Genomic DNA, 12,412 nt, shown 5'->3' with positions numbered 1-12,412 from the left:
TTCATGGTATATACATGACTGAAAATATGAAAAGAATTGCATATGGAGTACAAAAATGAATCGGGTCCATCCACGACCAGTATTTCATGGAGAGTGGAGAAGTGAAGTGCCTGAATAGCACACAGCTTCTTCTTTTATACAGAAAATGGAGCCTGCATCAGCAATGGTCATTTGTTAATCGTTTACAAGAGATAACAACACAAACATGTTCAGACTACAAACATAATAATGCCCTAATCCCCAGAAGTCAGAACAAATTACATTTTCAACAGTTCTTATTGTTATTGCAAGTTTCCACTTTACTTGTGGCTTTAATGACAAACTCAGCCAGTACATAGACAGTGACTTATGTTTGAGGCCTTAAATACAGAATGCACCTGCCCTATGTTCCAACAGTAGTCACCCCATTTGTATATCATTTAAAAGATACCTTTTCGTGTGTTTAACAAAGTGGAAAGGCTGAACACTATGACTCAATGTCTAACTAACCTCTGCTTGGTGCAGTCAGCGCTAACATAGCATTTAAAGAAGAGAATAGACCCCTATTGGAACAGCTTAACTTACTTTGCAGAATAGATGGACCTATCCTTAATGTTATTTAGCCTAGGTTTATTGGTGAAGGCCAGGCGACTGAAACGTGCCCTCTCCACGGACCCAGCCTTTTTTTGTAATGACTGACAGAGGAAGCCATGAACACATTCCTATTTTGCTTCTACTGAGTGACTGACAGATGCAATTCCATTTTGAATATTACTGAAAGAAAGGGGTTTTGATCGCGAAAAAGAAATTAGCTTAGGGCTAAGAAAGATGCATATTATTCTTACATTCAATATCTATGTCCATTATATTCTAGATTTGTATTTCTTCTATCATCATAGTATTAATTGTATAACTACTTTTGGGGAGGGGCTTGATTCTTTTTACTGCCCTAACACAATTCTGAGATAAAAAAGACCAACATACAGGACTAAACTAAAGACAACAACAACCTAATATTAACCCAAAACCCACAAAAAATATGGACAGTAATTTCCATCCTCAATCCGTTATCAAACTCCAAAACCATTAGGACCAGCTGTTTATCATGTCCCACCTCATAATGCACTGCTTCTCCCAACACGTGTAATCGATCAATAGCATCAAAGATATCTCTAGCGGTATCAGGTATGTAAGCACAGAACACAATATTGATCTATTAACTGGGACTGCATAATAGGAGAGCCCTACGCCATCCCCACTCTGCAGAAAATGTGAACAAAGCCAACAATGTGTTCTATTAATGGCTTTTTGAACTTTATACAAAAACTGTACATATTAATTATTACGGTAACCATATCTTTGAAACGCATTCAAGGAATGATGAGTATGGGTTAAGACATAAGGGGTAAAAGAGAGCTCGGTAGTAGCTTTAGTGTCATTGGGAAGAAGTATCTTCAAAAGATGCACAGAATCATGTTCAAGGAACCAGAAGAAGTCAGAAAGTCCTACTGCTAAAATCATGGACATTTTCAATATTACTATTCGATCTTCCTTTATCCATAGATTTTGTGAGCAAGAAGGTAAAGTCCTATCCTTGTTTTTCATTCAAGTCACCGAATGGATGCAACTCCATAATGCAGATTATTCTTCAGTCTTTTGATACCCTGTTACCTGCTGCTGTGCACAGGGATCAGGACACACCGATATCGTGTAGGTGCAAGGCTGACCCCAATTTCAAACCCGCACTTGTAGGTTTCTAGTGTGCACAGTCTGACCTCAGTACCAGATCTGCACTTTGTAGGTTTCCAGTGGGCATTCCTATTACTTCCTGGGTCTTAAATTGTATCTAGTTGCTCCCGGAATAGTATTATCTTCTAACAAGATGGGTGTCTATATTGAAGACTTTCTCAGATTTTGACAAACTCAGAGGAGTGAGTGCAAGAATCATTTATTTCAGATGAAAGAGGATGATGTTCATTAGAGAGTGAGGGCAAAGGAACCAATTTTATATGAGAAGCGTGGATCCAATGCCATTCCACCTCTACTCGAACTGCAGTTTGGGTGGCCAATAACACCTGGTATGGTCCTAACCAATGTGGTTGCAGTGCTTCGCTGAAAGTTTTTGACCATAACCAGGTTACCAGGCTTCACCTGATGTCCTTCTCGCAAATATTTGTCCGGCAAGGTATCCTTCACCTGCTGGTGGATGGAACGCAATTGTTTCATCAATTATTTACAAAAATCAACAAGCAGTGGGTGCTCAATTAACCCCGCACTTTGAGGATGGTTAGCTGTGTGAATTTTCTTTTTGATCTGCAATCCGTTACACACATTTTGTATTACTTCTGCAATAAAGTGGGGGCCATTATCAGAACAAATTATCCTTGGTAATCCAAAACTGGGAAAATACTCTTTCAAATGAACTTTCGCAGTGGAGATGGCTTTATTATCTTTCAAGGGAAAAGCCTCTACCCATTTGTAAAGGCACAGCTCGCTACTAGCGCATATTTCAAATGATTACGTCTTTCTAATTCAATAACGTCAAAATACAAAACTTCAAAATACAAAACTACAAACGGGAAGGTACAAGGGTCCAAATTTCCTGGTGAGACCGTAGTCCCCCGAGCTACATTACGGCTTAGGCATATTTCACAGTTTCTAACCACATTCTCAGCTCTTGCAGTAATCAATGAATTACACCAAACATTTGCCAATTCTTTACAAATAGCTTTAGCATATATGTGGGCGGGTCGGTGGGCCATACGCACAACCAGGGGCACATAACCATTAAGAAGCGTTCACTGTTTTTTTAGACCCTGTGACCCAACACCCTTCTTCATCCTGCATAGCAGAGCTGTCTTCCTGCCCCCTTATTTCCTCTCCAATGGCCATTGCTTGTATCTCTTTGACACTGACAGAGGTTTCCTTCATACATCCTAAATCCTGAGACCTTCTAATAGTAGTCTCAGCATTATACATTCCCGAAGTACAATATAATGCTATTTGCTTAGCTATGGAGTTAGCAAAATCATTTCCTTTTTGAATTAGTCCCTATTTTCTGATTGGCAGCACATTTAACTATTGCTAGTTTCTTTGGTAGCGTTAGAGATAACAGCAGTTGCAATATTAAGGAACCATGCTGTATCTTAGTTCCATGTGAGGTCAAACATCCCCTTTCCACCCATAGGTTTCTGAAATGATGTGCTACTACAAAGGCATCCCGACTGTCAGCAAAAATATTTACAGAAAGGTTTTCTGATAATTCACAAGGACAGGTCAAAGCTATGATTTCTGCTGCTTGTGCTGAATTAAAGATTATTCGTTTAGTTTCTACTATAGTTTTTAAAGTAGTAACCACATAGGCAGTGGTTGTAGTTCCATCAGGCTTTTTAAAACCTGAAACATCACAAAATAATTCTCCTTCTGCCTGCAGAAGGGGGGGTATCTCGCAAATCAATTCGGCCCTTGGTGTCTTCCTCACTTGCGAAGATACAATTAGGATTTGCTTCCTCATTGTCCCCAATACCCTGATTTGGTGTGGGTAATAGTTCAGCGGGGTTGAGTGTGTTGCAGCGCTTGATTTTGATATGTGGTGCAAACAATATCAATTCATATCTGGCAAGTCGGGCCGCAGTCATATATTGTATCTGAGCCCTATTTAAAAGGACACTGACCGAGTGAAGTACCATCACGGTTAAGGAGTGACCTAAAATCATACCTTCACCTTGTTTTACAGACAAAGCTGCAGCTGCTACGCGCGTATACATTTAGGCAAAGCACATGCAACAGGGTCTAACGTGGAGGAAAAATGGCCACACAGTCTATTCCTTCCTCCATGTTCCTGTGTCAAAACAGCCAAACCACATCCATCAATTTCATGCACAAGTAAAACAAATTATTTGCCATAATCCAAAGTCCCTAAAACCAGAGCAAACAAAGCGCTATGCGCAACTAAACAAATGCCTCTTGATGTTCAACAGTCCATGGCACTGAATCCTGTACATGTTTAGTCGTGCATCGTATGAAAGGTTTAGCAATAAGTGAGATATTAGGTATCCATTGTCTACAATAGGAGGCAACGCCTATAAGCGCTCTAACCTGTTTTTTGCGTTTTTTGTTGTGGCATTTTAGAAATCACTTGTATTCTATCAGCTGCTAGTTTCCTACCCTCTTTAGACAGGAGGTACCCAAGAAATGCTACTGCCTGTCTATAAACTGAAATATCTTCAAACATGCTTTATGGCCATAGGGAGCTAGACATGACAATAACAATATAGTTGCATGCTTAAAGAGTTCCTCCGTGGGAGCTGCTATAAGCAAATCATCAATATATTCAGTCAATGTAACAGAGTCAGGAAATTTCAAGGAATCCAACTGTTCCTTAAGTGCCCCACTGTATATGCTTGGGCTTTCTGTATATCCGTGTGGTATTCTAGTAAAAGTATATGCTCTCCCTCCTAGGGAGAAAGCAAACAATCTGCTTTCTGGATGTAATTGCATACTAAAGAATGCATTTTTAAAGTAATTTCCTGACAAATATTCTGCAAATGGCGGTATCATGGTAAGAATGGTAGTAATGTCTGGAACTATTGGAAACTCAGGGACTACAATCTTATTAATTGCTCTTAAATCAATAACAAGACGATATGGTAGACCTGTGTCTCCTTATTTAAAAACAGATAAAATGGGGCTATTGCACACACTCCCTCTTATTTCTTCTATGATCCTTTTGTCTTACTAAGTCTGAGACAATTGTTTCAAGGACTGAATAACCTTCAGGAGAGATACCTTATACTGAGAAATACACAGATAAATTGCCGCCTGTTGAATTTGTATTTTTATTGGGGAAGATCCATAAGACCAACGTCATTATCTGATACTTCCCATAAGGGATCAGGGATGTTATCAAACTCAGGTTGCAAAGGTTTTGCTAAAACTGATTAATTTTTGACGGACATACGGTAATGTGCCCTCCGTTTGGTGTACAATAAATGGTGGCACATAACTTTTTTTTAAAACAAATTTAACCCAAACAAATGTTCTCCACACTGTGCAGTTAATAAGAGCAGTATCTCACTGGCTGCATTTCCTAAAAGGACAAGCACTGTGGCCGATACTTTACTAACTACATGTGTTCCAACATACCCTACTGAAATATTAGTATACCCACTCAAAGGATTATCTGAAACCTTAGCGTGATCTATGGAGTTCTTTTGCACACACCCGATGTCTTGATCTCCTCTGACCTCCCCCTCTCCATCCCTCTGACCACTCCTCTCTCCTGGAGCGATCACTCCCTCCTATCCTCTCATCTCTCCCTCTCTTCCCCCCCAAGCCAAGCCTACCCCAACACTGCCACTTACCTTCTCAGACATCCGGTCCATGAAGCATGTGTCACTTGAGGCTTTTGCCGCCACTTTCTCCCTCCCCCCCTCCACCTTTGGCTGTCTCACACCCTGACAAAGCCCTGTCTCTGCTCTACTCTTCAATTTCTGATACTCTTGATGCTCTTGCCCCTGTCATGAGGATCCGTTTGAAGTCCAAAGCCAAGTGCAATTCCTGGTATGACTCTCACCTAGCTACACTTGAAAGTAAGTGTAGGGCGGCTAAGAGGAAATGGAGGACTTCCTGTTCATCCTCTGACAAACTGGCCTGTCGCCTGCTACAAAGGCAATACCGACTCTGTCCTCACCAAGAAGAGAGTCCACATTCAAGCTTGTGTCTCTGCAGCATCTAACAACTCGGCCGAACTCTTAAAATCATCTGCAAGGAGCTGGTCAACCCTGCTGCAGTCTCTACCCCTCCTGTTGCCTCCCAGGCTCTTTTCAGTGCACTTGCCTCTCAATTCATTTCAATAACCAACCCACACCCCACCACTCCCCTCTCCGTCTGTGCTTGCTGACCCTCCTTTAGCCACACCCCCACCATCCTTCTCGTCCTTTCCTCTTTTCTCCCCTGACAAGGTTGCTAGACAAGTCCGATCTATGAAAGCCTCGTCAAAACGGGTTCATCCCTGTTCCTCTAAAACCATCAAGGATCACATTGACACCTTCGCTCCGGCCCTTGCTGATTTTTACAACCACTCCTTTGCCTCAGGATCCTTCCCCCTCCCCTCTGAAGCACTCCCTTGTGCATCCTCTTCTCAAGAAACCCACAGCTGATCCTTCTTGCCCAGCTAACTATCGCCCAATTTCCATTACTCCCTTTCTGGGCAAACTCCTGGAAAAGGTGGCCATCTCTCAGCTTAACCTTCATTCCAATTCTGTTGGCTGTCTCCATGACCACCACCAGTCAGGCTTCAGAGCTGCCAGAAGCACGGAAACTGCTCTCCTGAACATCCGTGAAGATCTGCTCTCCAACCTTGACTCTAACATTCCCTCTGTCCTCATCCTCCTCAATCTCTCTTCTGCCTTTGACGCGGTCAACCATGCCATCCTGCTCAACCATCTCTGTGAAAACCAGGGTATCACTGATCAGGCTCTGGCCTGGCTGACCTATTTCCTCTCAGATCGACCCTCCCAGGTCCAACTTGCGTCCTTCCTTTCATCTATCTTCCTCTCTACCTGTGGTGTTCCCCAGGGGTCTAACCTCTCACCCTGGCTTTTCAACCAATAGCTGGCAACTCTCGCCCACTGCATTGCCACTTTCTGCTCAAATTTCCAGTGCTACGCTGATGACACTCGACTCATTTTTAGGCTACCCTCTGCCACCCCCTCTCCCTCTCATCTCTGATTGCCTAATTGCCATTCAAGATTGGTGTGCCGCCAATGATCTTTGTCTGAATGCCAGCAAGATGGAGTTCCTCCTCATCGACACACCTTCACCATCCTTTCCCCTCACTCTCTGGCTGGCCTCCCTTGACCCACACCTGCGAGGTTAAGAACCTCAGGGTCATCTTTGACTCCACCCTTTCCTTCTCCGCCCACATCTCTGAGGTCTCTAAAAAGTCAAATTTCTTACTGCACCTCCTCAGAGGTACTCTGCCTTTCCTCTCCTTCCCCCAGAAGCTCCTGGTTTCCCAAGCTCTGGTTCTCTCTAGGTTGAACAATTGTAACAGCCTCTTTCTAAATCTACCTGCCTCTACTCTCCGCCCTCTGCAACTAATCTAGAACAGGACTGCGAGACTTGTCCTTGGCCTCAAGCCCTGGGATCGTATCTCTCCAGCTCTGAAATCTCTCAATTGGCTCCCAGTGGATTCAAGGATTAAATTAAAACCCTCTGCATTGTCCACAAGGCTTTCTGGGGCCTGGGTCCAAAATACCTTCATCTATCCCTCCGCAAATACCTCCCCTCTCGAGCTCTTCGCTCCTCTACCTCCAACTACCTTCGGGTCCGTCGTTTTTCAAAGAAACAAGCTGGGGGTAGATCTCTGTCTTCGGCTGGGGCCTCCCTTTGGAAAAATTGAGGAGAACCATCTCCGGTTCCGGAAGCACCTCAAGACCTTCCTCTTTTCTTCTGCCATTTCTCCTCCTCTCCCCTGCTGATCTGTTCTCTGGCACCGTGCACCTGGCCACCCTCTGTCCTTTGGGCCCAGGTACCTGCTCACCCTCCCGCAGTGCCTCCAGGCCACCCCTTGCACTGGGGTCTGTATCTGTACCCATACAGCCCCCACTTTTTCTTTGTGCACTTATCAGACCTACCGTTCCTGCTGCCTTAAACCTAGCACTTGCAAATTGCTGGCTGCACTACTACTGTTTGTTGCCTTCATTATTTATTTATTGTTATTTATCGGTTTCTCCTGTGCTTCGCACTTTCCACTTCTCCCCCCTTCCATGCACTTTTCCCCCTCCCCCTCTGCCATGCGCTTTCTGAATGTCACTGGGCCTAGTAAGATCGCTCTTTTGTTCTTCCCTGCTCCCTTGCCTTGTCGCGCTCTGAATTGTTAAACAGTAATTATATAGTGCCTCCTTAGTATCTATATTGGCCTAAGCCTATTCGCGCTACACGGAAAACCGCGTTGCAAAGTTTAGATTTTTGGGTTAACTTCGCCGCCATTTTAAGATTCATCCGCCATTTTGATTTCCACTCGTGTGTTCTACGTTCTAAAATGGTGGACTATGTTTACGACTTGCCACCAAGTCTTCCGACCTTTGAGTACTGTTAATGTTTAGGTTGTCCGAGAGCCGACTGTTTAGACCAAGCAAAGAGACCTTGTGCTTCATATGAACTGTCATTCAAGTGTTGTCTGCGCTCACAAGCCTCATCCTTGTATAAACATTGGGACAATGAAGAACAAGCTTCGAGCGTATACTTTGGCTGAACTACATTGTGAAGGAACTTAGTACAAGGCTTACTACGGGATCCGAGAACATACATCACTATTGTATCTTCATGGAAATGCAAACCTATGTAATCCTTTGCATAATATTGTATAATCTGTATGTGAACTAGGCACAAACTGTAGACCACGAATTATTAACGTGAAGATAGGCTGGACAATATTACACAAATTGTATAAAAGCACAAATGTTTAGATTTCCAGCTCTCTCTCACCTCTCCTTGTCGGCTGGTACATACTGCGAGGTGTTGGGAACCAGATAGCGATCTGTTTTGCTTTGTGAACTGTACAGTAATAAAATATCCGTGATGTCGGCTGGTACACACTGCGAGGTGTTGGAAACCAGATAGCGATCTGTTTTGCTTTGTGAACTGTACAGTAATAAAATATCTGTGAATCTTTTTAGCCCATGATTGGTGTATTTCCTTTGTGGTACTCAGCCTCGATATTTATTTGTTCTTTCAGAATCACTTGTGTACCAGCACGATAGAAATAAAATATCAATACCCCTGTATCTACTAGAATTCGATGCTCCTGTCTTCCAACTCTCATGTGAACGTAGCGCCCTTATTGATTGACAGGGATGGGGATTGGTTCCATTTTCATTTGAGAGCTGTCCTATTCTGAGAAATCCCAAGAGAAATCCTCAATATTGTATTGATTAGTGACAAAAGACTTGCTTGGATTATCAAACACATTGGAGCTAATAGGGACTGTAGTAGTTGGCACAGAGCCAATCGCCGGCCCAGGTGGTACCCATCCACCCCCACCTCCTATCTGTCCTTCCTGATGTCCTCTTCCCCTTCTTTGATACATTCTGCTTCCCCTATGCAACAATGCTGGACACTGCACCCTCCAGTGGCCCCATGTCGGCAATATGCACACTGATTAGGCCCTGGCAGTGAAAATCGTACAAATGGACCAATACCTCTTCCTCTTGAACTTATAAATGGCCCTCCACTAGTTCCCTGTTGTACTTGCTGTATTAACACTGTAAGCTTGAGATCCACTCTCTTCTTTTCTGCTTTCTCCTTCTCCATATTTACGCTATTCTCATAATATTGAGCCATATACAAAATGTCTGACAGGGTTTTAGTCTGCCAAGCACTTTTTCAGGTAACAATTGTCAGACAGATTTGTCTACAAATAAGTGTTACCCTGCTGGCCTAGTCATTTCTTGTCCTGACAAATCAATAAATACTTGTTGAAATCTACTAAAATATTCTGTTACCCCTTCAGTTTTATCCTGGACACATGCGGCCAGTTTATCCCAATTAATCTTTTTTTTCGAGTACCACCCTTTTAAATTGTGCAACTATCATAGTGGGAAGGTTGAGTACTGCAGTTGCGGGCCTTTCGCCAGCTGGCCTGCCAGTGTTAAAATGAAAAAGTGCACCCCATATCCTCCCCAAAGTTGCTGGGTCAGTGACATTCTAATTGGTGTCCAAATCCCTTCAAGTGAAGACAGAGGTATTTAAAACCGCTTCTAATTCTTTATAAAACCCTGTAGGATGTTTCCTAATATCTGAGATGGGCTGTTTTAATGAATTTAATTCTTGCCTAGAAAAGTGTAGGTGAACAAATTGGGTATCGTATTTAGCGGGCTGCATAATTGGCTTCCCTTGATTATCAAGGACAGGACTTCCTTGAGCATCAAGCGTAACCTGCTGTGGTATATAAACAGGTGACACCTCTTGTATAGGGAGCCGGCAACTAGGTAGTTTATGTAATTTTAAAAGTGCTGTTAAGTGGATGAGTTGCTCTGGGATACTATGGGTGCATTATTTATTATAAGTTTCAAATGTTGCTAATCCGCAGATTTCTCTAACTCGCCTTCCTCATTTTGATGCATAATTGTATCCAACATTACTTTCATGGTACGCATCTGCATCTGGGGGGCATACTGACAAAAGGTACTGCAAATGACTGAAAGAGGGGTCAAAGTGGTGGCCCATCTAAGAGCGGTACTTGTAATTAACTGTAATTCCTCCTCCGACACGCGATTCTTTGCATGCTGTGTTAATTACAGGCTGTTGGACATATTCAGAAATATTAGTTTCAGTTTCTAAACCCAATCGAGCTTTCTCTAGTCCTTTTGTTTCATCCAGTATCTCCGTATGACAAGAGAAGGCGGCTACATTTAGATCTTACAATTCCCTAGGAACCGCCGAGGGCAATTTCTGTTCCCACTAGATTTGAATCTCGTCACCCAAACATTCTAACAAAATGAGTCGCTTTGGACCTTGGGCATCAAGTACTTCATCAACCACATTCTGTCTGACTGCTCAATACTAACCGAACAGCCTGCTCTCTCAACTTCCTTTGTCCGGTAGGCATTAAAGCAGCTCGTGTATTCCTAGTAAAAAGTTCTAATTTCGTTGCCTTTTCTTTAGTCACTGGGCCATATATACTCACTAGGAGGGTTTATGCTGACATCTGATATATCCTCTTTTTCTGATAGAGGGGGATGATTTTGGGGATCCGGGAGAGTGGGAGGGAGTTGAGGGCCCAGGCGCCCTAATACTAATGGTCTCTGTGGTTGACCAAATGGAGGAGGGGGTGCAGAGGGAAGGAGATGCTGTAGAGGGTTATTAAGGATCTGTTCTATTATGGGATCCTGGGTAGTAGTAGGTATAACAGGATAAATTCCATTTCTTTGTAACTGACAATCTATGTCTATCTCTCTATTATTTTGCTGATACTTTTGTTGATCATGAACCAAAGCTTTATCAGCCTTTGAAATGTGTTTTCGAGCAAACTTCTATTCGCGTTTGATCTTCTGCGTGGCTTCTTGGTGCCAATCGCGGATGACATTAAAGGCGGAGGGCATAGCCTTATTCTTTAATAATACTTATTCTAAATGCTGAATTATGGATAAATCAAAAGAACCATTTTCTGGCCATCGTAAACTAGGCATATCTTTAGTCTGTTTGTGCCATGAACTTTTAAATACAATCGCCCTTATCCCATATTTGACATAAATCTTGTATGCTGGGGTACCTTCTGGGTTGCAGGCCGACCAAATTGTAAGTCGTTCATAGAGTGAACGCAACAAAGTCTGGACCAACATTTACGAAGTTTACTAGGACCAGGCATCATAAAACTTTCTTACTTTACCTGGCAAAAGAAGGTATTTGCAAATATCTTCGGTTTAATCCCACCAACCAAGTCTTACCTGCCAAACAGCTATACTTACTAACAAAGTTCTGTCTCAGTTGCTCTAGACGAAATATTGCAGGCAATTCATAGCCGCCCCCATGGAAGCTAGTGTCAGCTGCAAGTAAATATGATGACAGGGATCCCCAAAACCAAGCAGTCCATTCGTCCGGTTCCTCTCCATCGCGTCTAGCCAACGTGCCCTCATGCTCGGTGGGGCCCCACATTTGGGTGCCATTTTGAGACATCTAAGCGCTATAATTCAAACAAAGTAGAGTATCTGAGACAGTTTCAGAATTACAAGGTAAGATTAATTTTGCGTATATTATACACTTGAGCGGACTTCAGGTTCATCTACAACCAGTATTTCGTGGAGAGAGGAGAAGTGAAGTGCCTGAATAGCACACAGCTTCATCTTTTATATAGAAAATGAAGCCTGCATCAGCATAGGTCATTTGTTAATCATATACAAGAGATAACAATTCAAACATGTTCAGACTACATACATAATAATGCCCGAATCCCCAGAAGGCAGAACAAATTACATTTTCAACAGTTATTATTGTTATAGCAAGTTTCCACTTTACTTGTGGCTTTATTGACAAACTCTTTCGCCCAGTACATAGACAGTGACTTATGTTTGAGGCCTTAAATACAGAATCCACTTGCCCTATGTACAACAATAGTCACCCTATTTGTATAACGTTTAAAAGTTACCTTTTGTGCGTTTAACAACGTGGAAAGGATGAACACTATGACTAAATGTTATGATATATGATTTAATATGATTGTTTATTTATATAGCGCCTATACACAATGTGTTTCAAAGCGCTTCAAGGCAAGGGAGGGAACAAGGGAAAATACAACCACATTCTTACAGGCCATGAACAGTAAGGATGTGAAATTAACTATCGTACTCGGACTGACGACATTTCAGATAGTGCAAGAGCTAAGACATAGATAAGGAATTGAGGGGGAGAGTGGGAAGGAAATGGAAAC

At 42.6% G+C, this 12,412-nt stretch overlaps 1 protein-coding gene across 1 annotated transcript in view; it reads right to left on the bottom strand.

The window, feature by feature from the left end:
* CCDC142 (coiled-coil domain containing 142) overlaps positions 1-11,668 on the bottom strand; it is a 314,222-nt gene extending 302,554 nt beyond the window's left edge. The window contains exon 1 of the mRNA XM_069632485.1: positions 11,454-11,668. The gene's annotated coding sequence lies outside the window, so the exon portion shown is untranslated. The remainder of the gene's footprint in view (positions 1-11,453) is intronic.
* Between the last annotated feature and the right edge of the window lie 744 nt (positions 11,669-12,412).

Source organism: Ambystoma mexicanum, chromosome 6q (assembly GCF_040938575.1).
Source record: "Ambystoma mexicanum isolate Mex_15411 chromosome 6q, UKY_AmexF1_1, whole genome shotgun sequence".
Taxonomy (NCBI): domain Eukaryota; kingdom Metazoa; phylum Chordata; class Amphibia; order Caudata; family Ambystomatidae; genus Ambystoma; species Ambystoma mexicanum.
Note: the sequence above shows the minus strand (reverse complement) of the source record. Positions and strands in the feature narration are given on the sequence as shown.